Here is a 25487-nt window from a genome sequence, read left to right as displayed (position 1 = left end):
GCAGATGATTCAGCTGGCAGAGCGTCAAAGTGTAGTTTGGCAAATAAGACTTTCTCAATATCGTCATCCGTAAATGAGATAGTTCCTTGTTCAGCCTGAGAAAGGAGACCTTTATCAAATAGACATGAGCCACCTTGGGCCATATCCTGGCAGGTATCTAGTATGCGTATATAACTTGACCAAACAAAAATTACAAAAATACAAATAGATTAAAAAATCGTTTAAAAAAATCTGTCTAAATACAGAGGTTTTCTAGTTAATGCCTCAATTGCTAATACACAATCAGACTATGGGTGTCAGGAAATATGGAAAGAACCATACAATATATATAGAGTACGAACAATCCAGCACTCACATATACAATGTAAACAACAGTGGGGTGCTCCTAGTGGTGATCTCCCTTAATGGGTAGACCCACAATTTTTATATAGAGTCCAACAATGTGGAGGCGCACTCATCCAATCAGAATGTCTTCAGCAGCTTCAATTTCATAATAGCTTTATTTCTGTCGAGATCAGGCTTAGTGTTGTCAACGTTTCGATCCTATATTCAGGATCTTTATCAAGACAAGCTTCCGTATACAAAGATTATTTGCAATGATCACACATTGATTACTATAAAAAAAACAAAAATACACAATATAAAAGAAAATACAAAGACAAAAAACAAAAACACAAAAGTAGACTCCCAGGTCCCATAGAGGATTTAGCAAAGAAATCTATGAGAATCAGTAATACCATATCCCTTATCCAGAATCACCGTGTTATGTCAGGGCGCCATAGTAATAGAACAATATAATAGTGAGACATAAGAGGCTTATACAATCAAATACCACACAAGTGGCACACAAGATAATGTAGATATTATATACCAACACCCGAGTGCCAATATGCCAGTAATATCATCCACTTACTACCGAACATCAATATGTCATATTCAGACAGTGTCATGGCTGTACGGCAAATCTTTCAAAAACTCATATATCAATTCTGCAGTGATAGATCAAACAATGTCACAGGTGAGTGAAATAGCATATATAACTCCTCCACTAAATAAACATAGAGAGGGAAATCCTCACACTGTACTTAATAGACTCTCAGCCATAGAACAAATCAGACAACTGGGATCATAACTGCAAACAAAGTACAAAAGTACATATAGCAATCCAGTTGAGGCATATATAGATGGATGGGGTACATCATCATATAAACAACTCAGAACTCACCTCTAATTGCTCCTCCGAGCCAACAGAGTATCTACAGCCACACAGCCAAATGGAATATGTGTGATCCTTATATACCCCCTTACCGGAAGTGGCTGTGCGCGCTGCACACGAGAACTGAATCAGTCCTAGCACCTCAAAAACAAGAAACCAACAGAACTAGGCCTGTGACCCAACTACACTAGAGGAATTCTCCTAATTCCCAACCAAATGGGGTGCCAGGGATGCTGTACAGCCGTAGTGCGGCTAATCGCAGCACTCGTGGAACGCAATGCGTTCCAACCTCCGGAAACTGGAAGTCCCGTGTGCAACGCAAGCTTCTATGGTGCCGCTTGGGGAAAGGCAGGCATCAAGGGAAGCGCTGGCTAGGACAGAGAACTAACTAATATAGAGTTAATAAAAACTCTGTATATGATAAAATACAGGATGAAACATAAACGGACACCAAGTGTAAAATGGAGCACATAGTTCTCCATGCGTTCCACAACCCGGAAGCAGGAAACTCAATGCGTTCCACACACAATGCTGCAGACATCAGTGTTCAATATACTAGACGGCGATGAAGATGAAATCTCCACAGTTTTAAATAGACCGCCACTCACAGCAAGATATTCTAAGCATCACCAACAGATTGTCAGTCTCTGTTAGAGCCAGATAGAGCATAACACACTTTCGGTGGCTGGAATCAGGGACAGAAAAGATAATAATAATGAATAATGGGACATAGGAGTCAGAGTATAGAGACAATAATAAAGCATAAAAATAAAGATAAGGATAAAAATTTCATAACATACAATAATATACAGGGACCTTAACAAGTATAAGCACAATACCATATATTATCCCTACACATCCATTGAGTCTAATACCGTAAGATCAGCATAGCTCACTCTTATTTTATCAGATGCAATATGGGGGTCAACATGGATGCTCATTAACATTAAACAACTATAGATAAATATGTCGTACTGTGCTACTTGACATACCCCAAATACACAAGGTTAGTTAATTACGCTGAGATAACCCTAGATACTGATTAGATCTAACTAGCTTCTCACCGTACTACAAGATAGGGAATATCTCACAGGAATGCATTCATAGCAGAATGCTCATTTAGACCTTTAGGTGAAACCGTATTGAGGTGTGAAATCCAAAAGCTCTCGCGTTTACGCCGTGCTAAGGTACGGTCTCCCCTTAATGGTAGGGGTGGGACCCAGTCTATCAATTTACATTTTAGGTCCGCAACCTGATGTCCTCTTTGTAGATAATGCCGGGCTACCGGCTTATCTGTAGCGCCTGTTTGTATGGCCGTTCTAATTGATAGACGGTGATTTGCCATTCGTTCCCTAAAACACCGGGTGGTGAGTCCAACATAATACAGCCCACAAGGGCATGTAAGAATGTACACCACAAAATCAAGTTTGCAATGAAGATGGAACCTGATCTTAATATCCTTGCCCGAGTGTGGATGGCGGAATGTAGGGCCAACAAGGAGAGATCTACATGTAGTGCACTTTCCACAGGAGAAACAGCCTGGTTTGCTACTCATGCTCTGAAGAAAATTCAACTTGGTCTCTGGGACTTTTGTCGGTCTCATCAACATCTGTCTCAAATTGGGTCCTCGCTTATACGCCATATTTGTATACGGAAGCTTGTCTTGATAAAGTTCCTGAATATAGGATCGAAACGTCGACAACACTAAGCCTGATCTCGACAGAAATAAAGCTATTATGAAATTGAAGCTGCTGAAGACATTCTGATTGGATGAGTGCGCCTCCACATTGTTGGACTATATATATATATATATATATATATATATAAAGTAGCAAGAAGACGTGACGGCACTCAGAAGACTTCTTTCAATCCTTGTACCCTGTCCTCAGGGCCAGACAGAACATTTTCTGTCTGGCCCTGAGGACGGGGTACAAGCCCCGAAACATGTCGGCTCTATGACCACAATAAAGGATTGAAAGAAGTCTGCTGAGTGCCGCCACGTCTTCTTGCTACTTTGTTTAGTGACCTTGCGTCACTGGGAAGGCACCGCAGCATTACACCCTGGGGGACATAGGAGTGCCGGGCACAACTTTGTGATATATATATATATATATATATATATATATGTTTTAGGAGATCAGGATACTCACAGTGGTCAGCAAAACAGCACAACAATCCAGGGTTTCTTGCAATCTAGCCGTGTCTAGTTTTATTGTGCAGTACAAAAAACCCCCATAAAAATACATCTTAGTGCATCTGAACACTAACTAAACACAATAGATTCCCTCTCTCAGAGTGGTAGGGCCTAATGCCCCTACCACAAACACAGGCATATGCACAGTACTTAAAGTCAGTAAATCACAGTGTCTCACCACAGGCCTGCTGCCTGTTTCCCCAGGTAGTGAGACCCTGAGGCAAACTCTGGCAGCGCTTTCGTCAGCCTCTTCAAGATGCAGATACTAATTAGCCTGATCTCAGACTGAAGGCCTAAAAACCTGATATGGTCTTTATGGGTGGATCTCTCAAGTTTTTTTAGCAAAATAAATGCTCTCATTAAATTTGGGGTACATGAAAATGGGTATAAGTATATATTTGGGTCATTTTAGGGTACTTTAAAAAAAAGTGGAAACAGACCGATTACTCCCATCTGCAAGCCTAAAAAACACCTGTCCCACTCATAAAGCACCCCAATATACCTGTCCCATACCTTGAACCCCAATTTCCATCACTTTGTACTTTTTCATCCCAAAAATGACATGTCATTATTGGCCAATTAAAAATAATTAAAAACCTCAACGTGCCTAATTAGTCATTAAGGGGGGTGTCCCAGGAGTTCTGTACCGTATCCAAACATTTTTACCTTAAATTAGTGACTTTTCCCACCTTTTCACCTGCTTCAGAGTAGGTGAAGTGAATTAATGAAAAAATGATCACCGATAAATTTTCCAGGAAAATTGAATAGGCTGTAATTGCGTTTCACGGGAAAAGTCAGTTTTTTCGCGCGAAAACCGGACTTTTCACGCGAAAAGTCCGTTATCACTGCTAATTGAATATACCCCATAGTGTCAGTTATTCATGGGCTCTCAGAAAAGGCTAGCACCTTTGTAGATAAACAACTACGAGTATTTGTGGTTGAATTAGCCTCGCATACAAGAGATACAAGACACTATGGTTGTCCTCAATAAAATAGAAAATATGGTAATTACACCTAATACAGTATATGGCTATGTAATTGTACATGCGATGTGGAATCCCTCTACGCTAGTATAGATCATGATAAAGTTGTACTAGCAGTAGACTATTTCTTGAACATGAGCAAGTATGATCATTTCACCATCTTATTTTTGAAGATTTTATTGAATGAACTCAAATATTATTTCTTATTCAATGAAAGATTTACCTGCAAACCCAAGATACAGTGATGGGCAGTACGTGTGTCCCAGCATATGCTAACCTGTACCTTGGGAACCACTTGACCACTTGTAAGATGATTTTCACTAGTCTTAGTGTTGAATCCCAATAAAATGTGATTTCCATATTAAGCATCTTGCAAAAAACTACCCCTGAAGAAGTCTCTAAGAGACTAAATGCATAGGTTTCAACTTTAAAGGATTCATTCAGAGAACATGTGACTGGAGAAAATGCTTCCCTTCCAATAAGGGTGAAATCTATGTTCACCAAAGCAATGTACTAAATGACAAAGGCCCTCATTCCGAGTTGATCGGTCGGTATTTTTCATCGCATCGCAATGAAAATCCGCTTAGTACGCATGCGCAATATTCGCACTGCGACTGCGCCAAGTAATTTAACAATGAAGATAGTATTTTTACTCACGGCTTTTTCATCGCTCCGGCGATCGTAATGTGATTGACAGGAAATGGGTGTTACTGGGCGGAAACGCGGCGTTTTATGGGCGTGTGGATGAAAACGCTACCGTTTCCGGAAAAAACGCAGGAGTGGCTGGAGAAACGGAGGAGTGTCTGGGCGAACGCTGGGTGTGTTTGTGACGTCAAACCAGGAACGACAAGCACTGAACTGATCGCAATTTTAAGAAGCTAAGATACACTCCCAGTAGGCGTAGGCTTAGCGTGTGTAACTCTGCTAAATTCGCCTTGTGACCGATCAACTCGGAATGAGGGCCAAAATGTCTGAATGTATTTTATTTATCTGATACTACGGTATGTACATTTTTAATTTTAATAAATTGTGATTAATATTATTTTTAAAACCAAATTGTTTAAGGGTGTCAAACCATTTCTAATAATATTTTATGGGTATTACTTTCACTATAGATAGCATCTAGTAAGATTCCTTATTAAGTAAGCTTAGACCTTCTTCAATTTTACTATACTGTATCTGAAATTTGTTGGAGACCAATCTATTGATGTGCTTCCTTTTAGACAGCATTATTTGTTTGCACATCTGGTATATAACCCCCCTTTTAAATATATATTTATATATTTAAAATACAACTTTTGTTACATGTTATTTTGCATATGTATTTGGATTTTTTTTTTAATATCAGGCTTCCCTTCTCCACCTTGTTGTTTCCCCATTTTCCTCTTGTCTCTGCCTGTTATCCCCCTTGTAGTATGTTCCTCCTATCCCCCGTGTGGTCCTCACATCTCCTCCTGTTCTTTCCCATTCCTGATGACTCTCCTTTTTCACCTGAGCAAAACAACTGCTGTTGTGAAGGAGCCCCCAATGTCCCTTTGTCTTCCTTGCATCTCTCCATGTTCTTTTAGTCTACCCTTGTATCTCTACCTTCCTCCTGTCTCCCCCTTTTTTCCTCGCATCTCCCCCTGTTCTTCCAATCTCCCCCAGTCTTCTCCCCATCTCCCCCATCTTGCTCCTGTGTTCCTCCCATCACCTTCGATTTTCTTCCCTTGTTCTTTCCACTGTGTTCCTCCCTTCACCACCTGTACCCTGCTACCCCCCACGTGGCTCCCATCCCCTCCTGTTTCTTACTATTCCTCCCATCTCTCCCTGACTTTTTTTTTCTGTGACAGTCACCAATTGCTATTATGTATGAGCTTCTGTTAGGTCTAGTGAGAGAATTGGTGAGTGGGAGCACGTCAATGGAGGTAAATTGGTGGGTGAATGGGGGCATCTAGATGAATATGTTCTAATAAATACATGTGCACACCTCAATATAACAGCAGAGAAGCTTGCTGCAAATTATATAGAATATAAAATGCAATTTTTTTTGCTTGGAGTAGGTGAAGGTGAAGGGGGGGAAACATATTGTTGCACATGGGCCCACTAGTCGCTGGTTCCGTCATTGACTGGAGCTGTACAGTAGCTCCATCTGTCCCATTGTTCTGGCCCTGAAGATTGTATTGATGTCATAATACTGTGTTTATTATGGTTCTACACATTTACGAGCAGCTTAGTCCCATACAGTACAGTAAACAGTAGTATGTTATCGATGTCCTAAAATGTATTTCTCATGCCGTAAAATACAGTAGGTACTGTAATGCAAACTACACAGTAACTTCAAGCATTACACAGCCCTACAGATCTGTGATTAATCATGAATAGCTTATCTGTATACAATACATCAGCTAGGACATTGGTATAAATATGCAGACACAGGTGCAGCTGAAAAATATGAGGCACGTAGGGTATCAGTGGGTGCTGATCTTGTATTTACCGCACAATCAATATGTGGGTATAATTGCTGGTATAAGTGCCGATCCTCACTGCATCTTAATTGAAGCCTTTTGGCCTATACTTTTATAAACTGAGATACAGAGTAGAGCACTGTATGTGCTTATACTGTACATGCAGGACCTGGTGTGTAGGGTCCTGCTGTGATACATATTCAAGCATGCTACATTCAAGCATAACTGTAGTGCTGAGTGCTGCGAATGATGCACTGACAGTGTGTGGCTTTAATTGCCAGGATAAGTGTCGAACCTAAATGCATTTCAATTGAAACATATTGGTTCACTACACACTGACACTGTCACCCATCTCCCACATACTGTACAGTTCAATGTGAAGAAAAGACAGTAAACGTATTAACATCTCTTCAAACTGCCCTCCCTTTCACAAAATGTGACCCTTCCCTACAGGATTCCTTCACCGAACTTAACAGGATCAGTCTTGATAACAGTCAACACTGACACTGATTGATGCATGCGCTATGCCGTTTCGGAAAGGCAACATCTGGTGGATGGAATTTGGTATTACACTCTCCTGCATCTCCAAATGTTGGGGGTAATTCCAAGTTGATCGCAGCAGGAAGTTTTTTAGCAGTTGGCCAAAACCATGTGCACTGCAGGGGGATCAGATTAACATGTGCAGAGAGATTTAGATTTGGGTGTGGTGTGTTCAATCTGCAATCTAAATTGCAGTGTAAAAATAAAGCAGCCAGTATTTACCCTGCACAGAAACAAAATAACCCACCCAAATCTAACTCTCTCTGCAAATGTTATATCTGCCCCCCCTGCAGTGCACATGGTTTTGCTCAACTGCTAAAAAATTTCCTGCTGCGATCAACTTGGAATTACCCCCGTTATGCTGAGACTGAAAATGTCACAACATTATCAACACAGTAAGCTGGTTGTGCTGTCTAGACTAATGTAGCAGTAGTGACATACAGTATGATACATCTGTGTACTGTATATAAATTAATTTCTAGTGTTAATTGACAGGCTATGAGCTGTGGAATAGAAACAACCAGGTAGAGACACAGGTGAAGGAAACAGCTGTGTGTTAAGTAATTAGTTAGTGCTTGGGTGGCCTTGGGTGGAAGTAATTAAGTGCGTTGCAATGTTGGGGTGGGTGTGACCACTACCAATTAGTAGCTGGTGTACAGTTAGGTCGTTTTATGTCTAGTCAGAGCCAGGGCCATGAATTTCGGATGTTTGCTGCCTGTAGCTGACCAAGTATACTGTCTGTTGTGCCATCCTGTATAAAAACAGAGGACTTGCTTCAGCATATCAGTGTGAAGTGTTGTCCTCTGGGAATACCTACTATATATACAGATTGAGCCATATTTATCTTGACTTCTATGTTACGCCTAGGCACACCATAGTTTATTAGCATAAGCCTTTCAACTATTGTTCTCAGCTGCAATACAATAAGAGAGAACAATACAGCAGGCCAAGATGAAGGTGGCTCTATCTGTGTATAGATATACAGTATATATATATATATATATATATATATATATACAGTATATATATATACAGTATATATATATATATATATATACATACACCACACTGGCTGTGGCATCCGGATGTAGTTAAGATGCCGGCTGTCAGGATCCTCGCAGTCAGAATGCCGATGCCGGAATCCCGACATGGTCAAAAGCCCAACACTGGAATCCCAACAGCCGGCATCCTGACCTTAAGTATAGCGGGCAAATTAGGGTTAGGACTACAGGGCCGGGGGTTAGGTTTAGGTGCCACCTGGGGGATTAGAGTTAGGCTGTGGGGGGGCAGAGAGGTTAGGGTTAGGCTGCAGGGAGAGGTTAGGGTTAGGATGCGGGGAGAGGTTAGGTTTAGGCTGCGGGGAGAGGTTAGGGTTAGGATGCGGGGAGGGGAGATTAGGCACCACTGGGGGGAGGTTAGATTTAGGCACTAAGAGGGCAGGCTTAGGCTGCGAGGAAGGAGGGCTTAGGTTTAGGCAGCACCGGGGGTGGGGTTAGGGTTAGGAACTAAGGGGGAGGTTAGGGTTAGGCTGCGGGAAGGGAGTGTTAGGGGGTAATGGGAAGTAGGGAACATACTTACCTCGCCTCTGTCGGGATTTCAAATATCAGGATGCCGGTGTCTGTATTCTGGCTGCCAGCATCCTGTCCACCGGTCAATCATACTGATCCCTTGGCAGCTCCCTCCTGCTCTTCTGCAGAGGCAGACAAATATTATGAGGGATCTAAATTTGATTACTAAGGTTTCCATCTTCAGGAAGATTTTTGAGCCCTTTATTATTACCAATACATACTGTATGTTATACATTACATATGTTTGCTATGATTTCATACAGTAGTTACAAATTTCATAATGAAGTTTATAAATATTTATGTTTATATAAGTATACATTTTGAGAAAATTACACGTGAGTTTATTTAATTTTCCAAGTAAATACAATGATTCTTTATTTTGCTTCTCATGTGGCCTGAGGGTGAGTAGAAATTGTCCATAAACATAAACCTCACAAGGCCGGCAATCGTCCATGATGTCATGGGCCACTAATGTCATTTTTATTTTATTTTGCATTTGTATTTTATTTTCTTAAATAAAAGTAGCCCAAATCACAACAAAGCCAGTCATGGCCTATAAGGTGGTGGCCCCTTTATTAGTTTGCTTCCTGGAAGCTTACCTCTTCCCAAGGATTATCCATTTGCCCCACTATTTTCCTTCACTTCTGCTTAGGTCTTTCTTCATCCCAAATCTCCTAGGTGTCAGTGGTCAAAAGCAGGTGGGTCTAAGGTGGCTAATATATGCCCACTGACACTGTATGGAACCGCCTAAAAAGTAAGGGAACTTGTATGTACTCTACTCTATGAATGAAGTGCAGAGCAGTAGACAAGACAGATTGGGTGCATACAGCAAATGAGTATGAATGTGTATGAGCCTACAGAGCTAGTGAGTGTGTGCTTGGGTCTAATGACATAACGTGGTTGGTATTGATGTAAAATACAGTGGGCGGTAATCAATTATTTTCACCCCCTTCCACACCCGTTCTGTTTCTGCTGATGGGTGTGGTATAATAATTTCCGCTCGCTACTCCTGGGGTATTGAGGGCGCCCAATCCTTTACGCAGCTAAACCTGATTACTATGGGTGCGATATGCACGATAACGGGGATCACTTTTGAAAGGAGATTGGGCGTGATATATCATTTGAATACCGCCCAGTAAGTGGTGAACTTGACATACTGTACCATGAGCGAGAGTAATAACCCTCACATTTGGGTCAGAGATGCAAGATATGTTGATACCATATACTGTAGCAATTAACAATAAAATCTTTCATTATAGTCTTGCTTTCTATCGTATGTAATCTTATATAACAGCTATACAGAAGCTGTACATTCTTGATAGCTCACAAAATGATGACATGAATAAGTTATTACAAGAACAAAAAAATATGGGAAATAGAATATGTTATAAACAGTAATATGCGGAGGGTCGCTGGTGCTTTGTGAAGTACTCAAGGGCCTTACACAACTTCCTATTAAAATGCATTGCTTTAATGTTCAAAATAAAATCCCAGATAGATAAAGTTATACAAAAAGATTTACAAGCCTTCAGGCTAGCTTCAAGGCATCTAGTATTTTAAAGCAATAGTTTATGTGGGTGACAGATGCCCCCTTTCCTATTTTTGTCAGTTGCAGCTTTGGGTAATTCATCTAACAGATTCCTGTAGAGTGGTTCAGCAAGCTACCTATATGTAAGTTATCAATAAGATGTCATGAGTGAGCCAAATCAGCTATTGTCAGTACACTAAAATAATTTCTTAGACCTATATTCAGATTTGACCTGAATATATACGAATTTGTCTTTTTTACTCACACCAAAGTTTCTATTACTTCTTGGTTAATTTATTTCTAAATCAATGGACCAGCCATAGATGAGTACACACAAATAAATATTCCAGGTGGCGCTTAAAAGTACAGAAAACAATTAAACATGTTAAAATAAAAATTATTTTTGTTTATTATTGATAAAAAAGAGATAATATAGTGTAGTATACACTGGTAACACAAACTCCCGGGAGAAAACAATATAAAATAAATATAAAATCCACACCACAGTTAGGAGCCTGATAGATGCTCACTAGATCAATACTGGCTATACTGATAAAAGATAAATGGTTGTAACATTATACATTGATGGCCATAACTGCTGTATAGTATATATTAATATGATCTAATCACACAGGTGTGCACTCCAGCGCTAGAGGTTATGTAAAATAAAAGTTATATGAAAGTCACTCACATGTACATGGAGAATCCTTAGGTGCCAAACAATGATGACAGCACTCCGTATGAGGCACCTTAAACTGTCATAATTTGAAGCAGACACTTATGTGTAACAGGGTATCTGGACCCTCGCTAAATAGCGGACTGAGGTGTACCGTATGTATACGGAGTAGTTGGATGAATGTGATATCAACCGCCCAAGTAATTTATCCGGTCTGGCAGCGGAGGCGATGAGTGGGCACCCAGGGTGCGTTGCTGGGGTAAGAAGAAAACCTGTGAAGGTCTTGATGTTTGAAGTTGGCGTTGCGCTTCCGTGCAGGGAGCGCTGCGTGTCCGGCAATGAGCGCCCCAGTGGTGTAGCCTCGGTCCGGCAGCGGAGGCAGATGATGATCACCTGTACTGGGCACCCTGTATCAAGGTATAGCCGTGGAGATCTCCTTGTTGTGAGTCGCGCTGTAACCCGTGCAGGGAGTGCTGTGATGGAAGTAGTCAGCTCCGTCAGTTTACAGCTGGATCAGGTGTAGAGATGGAGAGCAGTCTCCGTCCGAGCACAGACTATCTCCCCATGTGCTGCACTGGTGTCAGCTGGGCCAATAGATGAGTACACGCGTGCATTATAGGGGTGTGGATTGTTAGATCTACACTAAAAAGGTCTGCACTCAATAGGTCTACCACTAATTAGGTTTACAGGGTCAAAAGCATGATAGCACCTCTTGATACTTTTAGTAATAGGATGTGCAGTCCAGGTCCCCCCCTTTTTCCAGGGTCAAAAGGTCGACGCGGTCAAAAGGTCGACGCAGAATAGGTAGACAATAGAAAAGGTCGACAGGGTCAAAAGGTGGACACAAAAAAGGTAAACGCAAGTTTTGTGTTTTTTTTTGGGTGTTTTGTCACTTTTCTGTCATAAACAGGCTCCATTAGTGTACCATGTCCCTTCACGTGGCTAGCTTTGCTCTCCATGCTTCGGGAAAGGTTACTATTCCCAATCGTAGTCCACCGTATGTGTCAGCCATTGTCATGTTGACCTCTTGACCCTGTCGACCTTTTGACCTGTTTATTTTTTACATGTCAACCTTTTGACCCTGTTGACCTAATGCATATCTACGTATTATAGCAAATGGAACACAGATTAAAGTGACACTGGAGTATCATGTAGAACCTTCACACAGATTTCTGAAAATATCCAATATTAATAAAATAAAATGTGAGTATTAACACAACCTTAGACTCATTAGAGAGGACATTTGTAGTGAAGCAGATGAACAGCAGTTTGCACCCACAGTACAAGCAGTGACTGCATGGCAGCATTAAGACTTTGGTGGACTAAGAGCTAAATTCAAATAAGGTCATGTAGTTTATTTAAAAAGGGGACATTCCCCTATTTAAGATAAGCATCTCTTGTCTTATTTGGACATAAATGCAAAACTATATAAGTTCTTTAAGACCTCTCATATCCGTGAATCTTTACTAGGAAGTTTAATGTGTCCCATGTCAAAAAGTATTACTTTTATTGTTAATATGTAGGACACCACAAACATCTGCTACACCAGACTGTGGAACCCAGAACACACCTAAAATAGGGACATACTGTACAATATATACTGAATAAATGCATATGTGAAATCAAAGGGGCACATCAGAGCCAAGAAAGGAAAAGTGTGGTACAAAACAGAGATTTGGACAGTTGTGAAATGTACCACTGTACAGCATAATAATTATTAGTTTTGATATACAGTAGTAAGGCAGTCTGTAACAATGAGATGTTTTAAAGATTTAATGACAGATAAAGGGGTATATGCAATTGCGGTCGAATTCCCGAAATTGTCGAATTTCGGGACTTTTTCGACCAAAAAAAAAAAATCGCCAATGCAATTCAGTGCTTTCCGTCAAAAAAACGGACTTTAAAAATTCGACTTTTTGAAATTCGACTTTTGTCAAATTCGACTTACCTGCAATGATACAAGTGCTGCAATTTGACCAAAGTGTATTCAATTCAAGTTTGGAAATTCGACAACAGTGCTTTTAGACAGTAAATTTGTCATTTTCAATCCGCCACACTTTGGAGGGTGAAAACAATAAAAAAAATTTAAAACATGTTTTTTTTGGTGTTTTTTTTTTTGGTAATAACATATCTATTTATATTAGAAGGGATTAGGTACTTGGTTTGTCTTTTTTGGAGGAACAAGTATTATTTATATATTTTTAAAAATATATATATATTTTTTTTTTTATAGCTGGAACGGTAAAATCAAGGAAAAAAATGGTGTGGGGTCCCCGCTCCAAAGCATAACCAGCCTCGGGCTCTTCGAGCTGGTCCTGGTTCTAAAAATGCGGGGAAAAATTTGACAGGGGATCCCCCGTATTTTTAAAACCAGCACCGGGCTCTGCGCCTTCTGCTGGTGCAAAAAATACGGGGGACAAAAAGAGTAGGGGTCCCCCGTATTTTTTACACCAGCATCGGGGTCCACTAGCTGGACAGATAATGCCACAGCCAGGGGTCACTTTTATACAGCGCCCTGCGGCCGTGGCATTAAATATCCAACTAGTCACCCCTGGCTGGGGTACCCTGGGGGAGTGGGGACCCCTTCAATCAAGGGGTCCACCCCCCCCAGCCACCCAAGGGCCAGGGGTGAAGCCCGAGGCTGTCCCCCCCATCCAAGGGCTGCGGATGGGAGGCTGATAGCCTTGAGAAAAATGTCAGAATATTGTTTTTCCCAGTAGTACTACAAGTCCCAGCAAGCCTCCCCCGTAAGCTGGTACTTGGAGAACCACAAGTACCAGCATGCGGGAGAAAAACGGGCCCGCTGGTACCTGTAGTACTACTGAAAAAAAAATACCCAAATAAAAACAGGACACACACACCGTGACAAGTACAACTTTATTACATACTGCCGACACACACATACTTACCTATGTTGACACGCCGACTGCCACAGTCTCCGACGATCCGAGGGTACCTCTTAAAAAAATATACTCACCTTCCAGCGTCCAGAGATAAATCCACGTCCAGAGTATAATCCAGGTACTTGGCAAAATAACAAAACGCAAAAACCCGTGCCAGCGGACTGAAAGGGGTCCCATGTTGACACATGAGACCCCTTTCCCCGAATGCAGAGACCTCTACATGACAGCTGTCACTGAAAGGTCTCTTCAGCCAATCAGCGAGTGCAACATCCTTGCACTCTGCTGATTGGCTCTGCGCGTCTGAGCTCAGACAGCGCATCGCAAAGCCTCTCCATTATATTCAATGGTGGGAACCTTGCGGTTAGCGGTGGGGTCACCCGCCGGTCAGCGGCTGACCGCGGGTAACCCCCCCGCTGACTGCAAAGTTCCCACCATTGAAATAATGGAGAGAGCTGTGCGATGCGCTGTCACAGCATAGACAGCGCACAGCCAATCAGGTGAGCGCCACGTAGTAGCGCTTCCTGATTGGCTGAAGGGACCTCAGTGACAGGAGTCACGTGGGGTCCCGGCATTCGTGGAAAGGGGTCTCATGTGTCAACATGGGACCCCTTTCAGTCCGTTGGTACGGGTGTGCGTGTTTTTATTTTGCCAAGTACGAGGATTTGATCTCTGGACGTGGATTTATCTCTGGACATTGGCAGGTGAGTATAATTTTTTAACAGGTACCCTCGGATCGTCGGAGACTGTGGCAGTCGGCGTGTCAACATAGGTAAGTATGTGTGTGTCGGCAGTATGTAATAAAGTTGTACTTGTCACGGTGTGTGTGTCCTGTTTTTATTTGGGTATTTTTTTTCCAGTAGTACTACAGGTACCAGCGGGCCCGTTTTTCTCCCGCATGCTGGTACTTGTGGTTCTCCAAGTACCAGCTTGCGGGGGAGGCTTGCTGGGACTTGTAGTACTACTGGAAAAAACAATATTCTGTAATTTTACTCAAGGCTATCAGCCTCCCATCCACAGCCTTTGGATGGGGGGGACAGCCTCGGGCTTCACCCCTGGCCCTTGGGTGGCTGGGGGGGGACCCGCTTGATTGAAGGGGTCCCCACTCCCCCAGGGTACCCCGGCCAGGGGTGACTAGTTGGATATTTAATGCCACGGCCGCAGGGCGCTGTATAAAAGTGACCCCCGGCTGTGGCATTATCTGTCCAGCTAGTGGAGCCCGATGCTGGTGTATAAAATACGGGGGGACCCCTACTCTTTTTGTCCCCCGTATTTTTTGCACCAGCATCAGGCGCAGAGCCCGGTGCTGGTTTTAAAAATACGGGGGATCCCATGTCAATTTTGTCCCCGCATTTTTAGAACCAGGACCAGCTCGAAGAGCCCGAGGCTGGTTATGCTTTGGAGGGGGGACCCCACGCCATTTTTTTCCGGGTTTTTCCCGTTTTTACCCGTTTTTTTAATTCGTGGCAAAATCCGGCAAATCGGCCGTTTTTCGCCCGCGGGAATGTCGAATCCATTTTTCATTGAATATGGTGAATTCCGGCAGCCACCTGCCGGAATTCACCTGTCGAATTGTGTCGAATTAAAAAACGGCGATAATTTGCCGCGATTCGCCGTGAATTGCATATACCCCAAAGAGTTTAAATGAGTATAGTAGTAAACTCTCTCTTCTCATATGAATGCTACAATCAGGTCTTCTGGACACTGTCTTTTCCTGGTTCTCATCCTATTTATCAAATACGACTACCCTTTCAGTATTTGCTTCTTTTGAGCCACCTCCATTCTGCTTCCTTTATGTGTTGGAGTCCTACAAGGATCAGTCCAAGGTCCTCTTTTCTCCTTTATCTATACCATTTCTTTTGGAAAACTAATTCTGCTGTTTGGAATTTCTGTATCATCTCTCCAAATTTACCTATTGTCATTCAGGTCCGGTTGGATGTGTGCGTAATGTACCAAAGTTCAGTACTTTGTCCATGTGCAGGACCCATTCTGTGCATACATGAATAGCTCCTGTGACACAGGACGCAGGGACGGCATCAGTATGTCAGTTTTTGACAGTCTGATGCTGTTTGAGGGCAGGGTGTGTATGGCGTCAGACGTCATTTGTGAAAGCGGAGGTGGTTTGCCGCCATTTAACCACTTCAGTGGTATGCCTGGAAAAACTCCCGGGCCAGCTGCACTGCCGATATTGGAAATCCTGGAAGATTTCCAGGGCATGTCCAACCAATCTGACAGGCAGTGCTGTTTCTAGCATCGGACCAGCTGTGCGATCGCACAGGGCGCCAACTGTGGCACTTTGTGTATGCATTCTGCTCCCCCTCCTCCCTCGTACTCTGCTTGGGGGGCGGAGTTTCACGGAGTACTAAGAAAGAGAGCCAGCAAATATACACCCTCTTGGCATCGAGCATGGATCCCAGAGCATGAAACCTCTGGCAAGGAACATAACACTCTTCGCATGAAAACACTTGCAATGAACATGACACCCAGTGCGTGAAACCCTTGGCAACGAGCATGACACCAAGAGCATGAAACCCCTGTCAACGAGCAGGTAATTAATTTAAAAACCAACCCTGGGAGGTGTGACATGGTAATAATAAAGACACCACTAAAAGGGTTAAGGGGAGGGAAGAGGCCACAGATCTCCATCGTTGCACAGATATTTCCTGGCCTCTGTGACGGGTAGCTTGCGCGTCCCCATGGGTGCCGCAAGCCACCCGATGGTGTGAGAATGCAGGTTAGATCACTACTGCAGCAGGAAGCGTCTACTTGTAAACTGAATTATCTTCCAAATCTCTCACCATTTCAGATCTTAGCACTGTCCTTTGCTCCCTATATTCAATCTGTATCCAAATAAAATGACATACAGCTAAAAAACAGAAAATGCACATACATCACATAACACACTGCAAAAACTTTAATTTGTACTAATGTTCTCCTGCACCGATTTTAGCAATAGTCTCCTCACTGACCCAAAACAGATTTTCACCCTTACAATCTATTATGTCTGCAGTGGCTAAAATGATTTTCCTTGCAAAACGTTCCTCTAATGATGCTTTCCATCAGTTCCACTTGGTGAGTGTGCAGAGCCAAATATTCTGAAAAAGGTTTTGAATGTTTTATTGAATCTTGCCATGCGATGGCAAGTGTAGTAAGGTACCTCCATGGAGAGCTTCTGTAGCTATACTTTTCTTAAGATGATTATATACTAGAGAGATTTCAGCCTGAGATATTGTTTCCAGCCAAAATGGAATGACATTGGATAGCTCAGTGTGTGTGTGGCCAATCTGCACACTTCCATGGTCAAATACGTTATCCTCCGGTTGACCGTGATATCTCAAGCTGCACCATGCATTGTTCCATCCTTCATAACATCATTCTGATGTGTACTGTGGTAACATAGTATCTGAGGTTGAAAAAAGACAATTGTCCATCGAGTTCAACCTATTTGTGGTGTCCTATGCATGATGATTTGACTAAAATTTCTGACTGATGCTGCTGTCAGCCATTGCATTTTATCCCTATTTATAGTAACTATAATGCATGACTATGCACCATACCCCTGGATATCCTTATCCAATAGGAATTTATCTAACCCATTCTTAAAGGTGTTGACAGATTCCGCCATTACAACTCCCTCGGGCAGGGAATTCCAAACACGTATTGTCCTTACCGTGAAAAAGCCTTTACGCCGTATTGTGTGGAATCTCCTCTCCTCTAACCTGAGCGAGTGTCCACGAGTCCTCTGTGTTGATCTAACCAAAAACAGGTCCCGCGCATGCTCTGTGTATTGTCCCCTTATATATTTGTAGATGTTGATCATATCCCCTCTTAGTCTCCGCTTTTCCAATGTAAACATGCCTAGTCTTTCAAGCCTTTCCTTGTATTCCATCGTCTCCATGCCCTTAATTAGTTTGGTCGCCCTCCTCTGTACCTTTTCAAGCTCCAGGATATCCTTTTTGTAATACGGTGCTCAGAACTGTACACAGTATTCAAGGTGTGGCCTCACTAGTGATTTATATAACGGGAGTATAATACTCTCGTCCCTAGCATCAATACCCCGTTTTATGCATGCTAATATCTTATTAGCCTTCTTTGCTGCAGTCCTACTTTGGGTACTACTGCTTAGCTTGCTATCTATGAGGACACCTAAGTCCTTTTCCAGTACAGAATCCCCTAATTTTACCCCATTTAGTAGGTAGGTGTAATTTTTGTTCTTGTTACCACAGTGCATTACCTTACACTTGTCTGTGTTGAAGCGCATTCTCCATTTGGCTGCCCATGCTTCTAATTTAACTAAGTCGTTCTGAAGAGACTCGGCATCCTCCTCTATATTTATAGCCATACACAATTTGGTATCATCTGCAAAAATTGACACCATGCTCTCTAGACCTTCTGTTAGGTCGTTAATGAAAATATTGAACAATAGCGGTCCTAATACTGAGCCTTGCGGCACACCACTTAGCACTTCAGTCCAAGTTGAAAAAGATCCATTAACCACAACGCGCTGCTTCCTATTATCTAACCAGTTTTTGACCCAAGTGCATATTGTCAGGGAACACATCGCTCCAGTGTGTACCCGGCTGTACTCTCCAGTATAGCTCAATGTCTATTACATAATGTGTAATATTAAATAAGAGATAAAAAATGCATAGTTGTATGCAAAAATTATGTACTGTAGTTTGAACCAATCAGTAGGTTGTTGAAAACATTGCATAACAGACACCACAGGGGCCATATTGTCACACAACATGATGATGGCAGTACAAACTGACCCACTCAAAGAGACAATTCATATCTACAGTATGTGAAGTAGCCGTATCATTGGCAGTTGCCTGAGGGATGAGGCTAATACATGCCCATAATGATTATGGTTGCCAGCACTTGCTAGCTCCTTCTGATTGGCTATTTAAATCAAACCTAATAGCGAGTGCATTTTGAGGATTAAAATAAATGTTATTTTTCTCTTACAGTATGAACTAGTTATAACTAAATATGCTTGACATAACCCTGGCACATATGCTACAAATATAGAGTGGGGGCATCTGCAATGCTTACTCCTGAGCATATGATCAGGAATATGCTATTTTTACATGTAGCTTTTTAGTGCTTATTTTATGCAGCCAACTCAACATGATCTCCAAATTCTTCATATATAGTACTGCAGTTTGTTTCAAATTGTAGCCAGACCTGAACACAGCTTGTATTGTGGTCTGCCTACCATAGGAGAAAAGTGCAGTGGATACTGACAGGACTGTCAATAGAGGTTTTTAGTCCGGGTACTGGGGGGGATTGGCCAAATTGGGATGCCGAGGTCATGCCCCATACAAATGTATTTTTTTATTTTTTAAACTAAGCACAGCCAGCCAGTAATGGACAGGGAGGAGACATGTGCTGCTCAGCCAATGGAAGAACCAGGAGGGGGTTCTGCAGTCTCATCTCTCTCCCTGCTCCACGTGCAGCTGCTGCTGCACGGGGGAGTGGGCGGGCAGAAACAGACACCTCCAACAAGTTATCAAATAACAGTCCCACACAATTTTCATGTGGATACACATTCTCAGCCTGAAACGTTTCATGAAAAATGTAACATATTCAAAGTTATTATGTTAAATTTTATATCCTTATGTTTAAACCTATGTATTGTAAAATGATAATACAAAGTGAAAACTAGAATTTAAAATCATGTTATCCATTTGATGGACAAGTAGCATTCAGCATACTGTACATTGGGGGTAATTCCAAGTTGATCGCAGCAGGAAATTTTTTAGCAGTTGGGCAATACCATGTGCACTGCAGGGGGGGGGGGCAGATATAACATTTGCAGAGAGAATTAGATTTGGGTGGGTTATTTTGTTTCTGTGCAGGGTAAATACTGGCTGCTTTATTTTTACACTGCAATTTAGATTGCAGATTTAACGCACCCCACCCAAATCTAACTCTCTCTGCACATGTTATATCTGCCTCCCCTGCAGTGCACATGGTTTTGCCCAACTGCTATCAAAATTCCTGCTGCAATCAACTCAGAATTAGGCCCATTGTGTTATGTTGCAACAATAATCAACTACAACACTAAAATATGGAGACTGAAGCAGGTAATGGTTAATGATGTAGAAAGATTATTTTGTTGTAATAAATATGAAAATAAACTAATGCTCAGTTCCCTTATTCACATGTACTAAACCAGCTCATGCAGCTGTGAAGTGGCAGACATAGGATTTACACTGCAGATGATGCATAGTATTAATTCTGTATTTATTTTACATTTCCTCAAAAAATGTCACAATGACTGTACCTTTGGAGACTATCTGATTTCCCTGGACAGGGATCGAGGATGCATGGGGAGGTCATAGACTTAATGTTGTGTGCAGTATTCCCAGAGAGGGGGAATTTCAGACAAGACATTCAGCTTGAATACACCAGGAGCTACATGCATATCTCACCAATGTACTAGTTCCTCATTTATCCAGAGATTTCAAGATCTTAATCTGGCACTCTTGCTCCATAAATCATCAGTGCTATTTTCAGGGCACCAAACCTGAAATTCAATAAAGCCTAATAAAACGATATATCTTTTAAACAGGTATTTTATGAGAGAGATTGATGAGTTTATCAAACAATGGATCTCTCCATAGTACTTAGTTAATGGCCATCATATTCTTCTTCCTCCTTCACCAGTTGCCAAGCTTACATTTACACAGTTAAGCTATCCATGGTCCTTTGTATGATTTATGACTTTGGCCAGTCCATCCATAGAACAGTATTCGCTGTTTATTTAAAGGCACGCTAACTCTGTATTTTAAAACTTTCCCACTTTATTTTTTTACATACAGTATAATGCAATGCATTTATATAAACACTACTACAGGAAGACTTCCTGTACATTGTGTGACAGTACCTTCTGCTACCAATAGTTAAATAATTTATTTAAATCCTCAAAATGTCTTCTTGTCTTCTTTTCAAAAAAAAAATTTTTTACCCAGTGGGCTTAATTTTGAGTCGGATACAGTCTCGTCCATCTCTGCATCTTTTGCCAGGCACATGTCTGCGACTTTATGCAAATGGCACTACACAGCCCTTCCCTAGTGTACATCAGTGCCTTTGAATGTACCGGGACTGAGAAGCTCACTGTTAGTATCTGTAGATTCTGAAATACCGTTGGGTGCATCTTGGATGCCACCATCAGTCGTCCAGTGGAAACTTGCACTGAGGCAGGTGTAGATCTTCTGTCTGGGTATGACCTCCTATACCAGCGATTAAGAGTTTGTCTATGGAAATGCTTCAGCGTTGCTCCTGCAACACTCCCATAAGATGGACCATCTCCGTGCATCTGATTAGCCACCTTCCAGTTACTGTCTAGGAATGCCCAATACACTTTTCTGTGCGTGTATCTGAAATAGCAACTGTGACTCAGTATGAACACAATCAGGATGCAAACGCAGTGGGAATAAAAATGCACAACTATGTCTGGTATTGATATAGCATGTGGCTCAGAATCAGGCCCTGTGTGTGCTAGCAAATGTTACCCACCAACTGCATTTACACTATTCACCTTACATACTGCCAGTCAGAGAACTTGGCTTCCATATCAGACATTTGTCTGTAGACAGGAGAAATAGTGGGTGGCAGAATCCACCAGAAACAACTTCTTTTATGAGTCCATACCCTATTCTCCATTCTTTATTCAATATGGTTTTCACCCCGTTTAGCCAGAGCTACCAGTTCATCCATCAATTTCACTTCCTGCTGTTCAAAATCTAGTTACAAGCTTCCTAGGTATCTGGAGCAAAGTAAAAATATACCTTGTCAAGACCTCTTCTCATTAGAAAAGCTTTGCATTCAAAAAGTTCCCATGATAGGTCCTGAAGACAGGAATTGGCTCTCTACTTGGCACCTGGCAACTATGAAATTCATATTAGATTTATTAAGCAATTTTGGATCCTGCAAATCACCAACCCTGTGGCCTTTAGGTTGAAGCTTCGATCTGCATTCCAGATGTCTTGCATATATCCCTTATCAAACATCTGATTATCTATTGGTTTTCTTCTACTAAATCTGCTCCTTCAGCTGTGTTAGTGGATCATCAAGAGGAAGATGAAGTGAAACACATTTTAGACTCTAGAGTCTCTAGGGAATATGTTCAATAGACTTGAAAAGTTTCAGTCCAAATGAAAGGTGCTCCTTATTTTCCATAAGAAATACCACATTGTGTAGAATGTTCGGAGTCTATCCTAAGAGAGGGGGGTAATTTCACACACTGCCATAGTCTGGGTTTCACTTACCAGATCCGATGGTGCTCATCTCAATAGTCTGTTTGGCTTAGCCGGCATCCTGCTTTGATCCAGGTGGGTGCCAAGCTTTGATCCTTTTCTTGCAGCCAACATCTCACTCACTGCAGAGTGACCGCTGATGTTGTGCTTTCTGCCAAATTCAAATCACCTCTCCTATTTAAACCACACTCTTGTATTAAAGCAGTGCAAGAGTACAAGGCTCACCTCCCTGTGCTCCACTGTTACTGCATCAGTCTCCTGATTGTTATACTGTATTCTGATCCAGCTCTTACTTTGCTTCCTTTCTCCCTGGGTACCTCTGCTGTGGATTTAATTTCTGTCTCTCATTAAGGATTCACCTGGACACTCCTCTGGCACTTTCTCCAACATACTCAGTTCTGAGCCACAGCTAATCTGACTACACTTCTAAAGTTATTCCAGTTACCAGCCTGTCAAACTAAGTAATTATTAAAGGAGTCTTGACCTCAATGCAGGGTGCAGCAAAGTCCAAGTCCCATTGCAAAGGTCCCTAGCACATTAAAACTACATGCATCTGTTCTGGGTAGCACCAAACCTAGGTAGGCAGTAGTCATCTATTACATTTTTGTGTTTGTGACCACAGTCCCCTGTGTGGCACCCAAGAAAACGGTTTGTGTGCCCTTTTAAAAGTTTCACTTCCAGGTCCACAGCAGAAAGGGGAAGTGCTGGCACAAAAGAAGTTAAGTGTAGACCCTGGTCTGATCACATGGTCTGAATACTGGTGGCTGATTGTGTTAGACAATGGATCACGCTGCTGTCTGTCTCCATTCTCAGCACTAGAGGCAGCTTTCCTGCTCTAGAGTTTTCCCTCCTAGTGTTAGCTCAGTGCAGGAGGAGGTGCTTAGTGCACAGTTTGAGAGAATACTTCCTGGGAGAAACAACTGATGATGAACAGCAGACAACAACGATGAACCGCTATTCTTTTATAGTTTTGTGATATAAGCAGGGATCAGTCTCTGACCTAACAAAGTTCATCTCTAGCAGCATAGCATCCAGCTTTACATACCAACTAAGACCACTTGCTTTAGGTTGTACAAAGATTTCTTTAAGAGGCAAACTTTTCCCTCTTGGAACAGACTCTCGTCATAATGTTCAGGTGGTTCCATATAAATTTCCTCAATTAACTCCATTTAGGAATGCAGGATCAAAGTCTAACTGGTATAACAATAAATCATGACGTGTAGCAATGGCAGTAATTGACCTGGCAATAACTGACAAATGGCAATAACTGAATCCCATTATAATTATGTAATGCTGAGAGGAAGTGTTGCCAGTGTTATTAAGTACCAGTGGTCAATCAAAGTTCACTCTGCAAGCTACCCCCACCCCCACCCCCCCAAGCTGGGATTTGCCTACTACTTTAGTTATTAATGGCATTTATCCTAAAAGTATGCCGTGAGTATAAGCCAGTACAGATATAAGTGAATCTGTAAAGAATACAAGGCTTCTGATTGTACACCAGCCAGAAGATTTGACACAGGCTGTATTTGTTCACCACGTAGCAACAGCAGGTGGGTTAGGCATCAAGCCTCCCAAATACACTGAGGCAGAGGAAAGTGGAAAATGTTTCACTTCAGCTCCTAGGAAAATGGTTGTGAGTGTGCACACACACACACTCATGGATTACGTGCATGCTTGGTCCCATGGTTATGTGGGTGCATGCTGGAGCTGTTGTTTAGATTTTTTTGTTAGCATTGGTATGAAGGACAAAGGGGGGTCATTCCGACCCGTTCGCACGCAACGGTTTATCGCTGCGGTGTGAATGGGTGCGGAATGCGCATGCGCGACGTTGCCCGGTGAAAGGGGTCGCCGGGTTACGTCGCGTCTAAAGAAGAAAGCGGTCGCAGGACGGACCGCAAAGAAGTTTGACAGGAAGAGGGCGTTCTAGGGCGGATCCGGAACGTTTGGAGCCGTTTTCGGGGAGTGGTGAGTAAAACGCAGGCATGTCCAGGAGAACGGAGGGCGGAGGAGTGACGTCAAAGTCAAGCCCATCATCGCTGGATCCATCGCACAGGGTAAGTAGGTATAGGCCTAGTCTTGTTTTGTGTGAAATTTTTTAAGCTTAGCAGGGCTGCACAAGCGATCGCAGCCCTGCTAAGCTAAAATACACTCCCCCATAGGCGTGGGCAAGTTGATCGCAGCAGCAGTAAAAAGTTGCTTGCTGCGATCAACTCGGAATGACCACCAAAGTCTCTGTCTCCCTGCAAACGTCCTACATTGATGGCAGTTTAAAGAGGTAGAGAGCGCATAAAAGGGCAGAATCTTCTTTCCCTTCTTCTGGGGATATTTCATTTAAGAGAAAAAAAAATATTTCCAGTCAGGAGCTTTGATACATCACGCTATTTCGATTCTGAAGTAGAACAATTTCCTCAGCAAAGTGCCAAGTCAGTTTCCTGTTCAGGAAGCGCACAGTCACAAAGAAACAAAATAAAAATTAAAAGTAAGTTTAACCCCAGGGAACCTGCTCATTCAGGTGAAATTCTCTCATTCTGCTGGGTGTCGGGATTCCAGCATCAGTATTCCAACTGCCGGGATCCTGACAGCCGGCATCTTAACCGCTTCCCATTGCACTCCTATACAAGGTTACCTGATTACAGTACCTGCATTATTCACCCCCAGTATTGAACGAGCACTTACCGTCACTGTCCAATAGAAAAGACATAGGGGGTAATTCAGATCTGATTGCAACGGCAAATTTGTTAGCTAATGGGAAGAACCATGGCCCTCATTCCGAGTTGATCGCTCGTTAGCTGCATTTAGCAGCAGTGCACACGCTAGGCCGCCGCCCTCTGGGAGTGTATCTTAGCTTAGCAGAATTGCGAACAAAAGATTAGCAGTTCTGCTATTAAATATTTCCCTGCAGATTCTGAGTAGCTCCAGACCTACTCCTATATTGCAATCGCCTCAGTCCGTTTAGTTCCTGGTTTGACGTCACAAACATGCCCTGCGTTTGGCCAGCCACTCCCCCGTTTCTCCAGCCACTACTGCGTTTTAGCCTGACACGTCTGCGTTTTTTAGCACACTCCCGGAAAACGCTCAGTTTCCGCCCAGAAACACCCACTTCCTGTCAATCACTTACCTATCAGCAGAGCGACTGAAAAGCGTTGCTCGGACCTGTGTAAAATTGCATAG

Source organism: Pseudophryne corroboree, chromosome 1 (assembly GCF_028390025.1).
Source record: "Pseudophryne corroboree isolate aPseCor3 chromosome 1, aPseCor3.hap2, whole genome shotgun sequence".
NCBI lineage: Eukaryota > Metazoa > Chordata > Amphibia > Anura > Myobatrachidae > Pseudophryne > Pseudophryne corroboree.
This window is presented reverse-complemented; position numbering follows the sequence as displayed.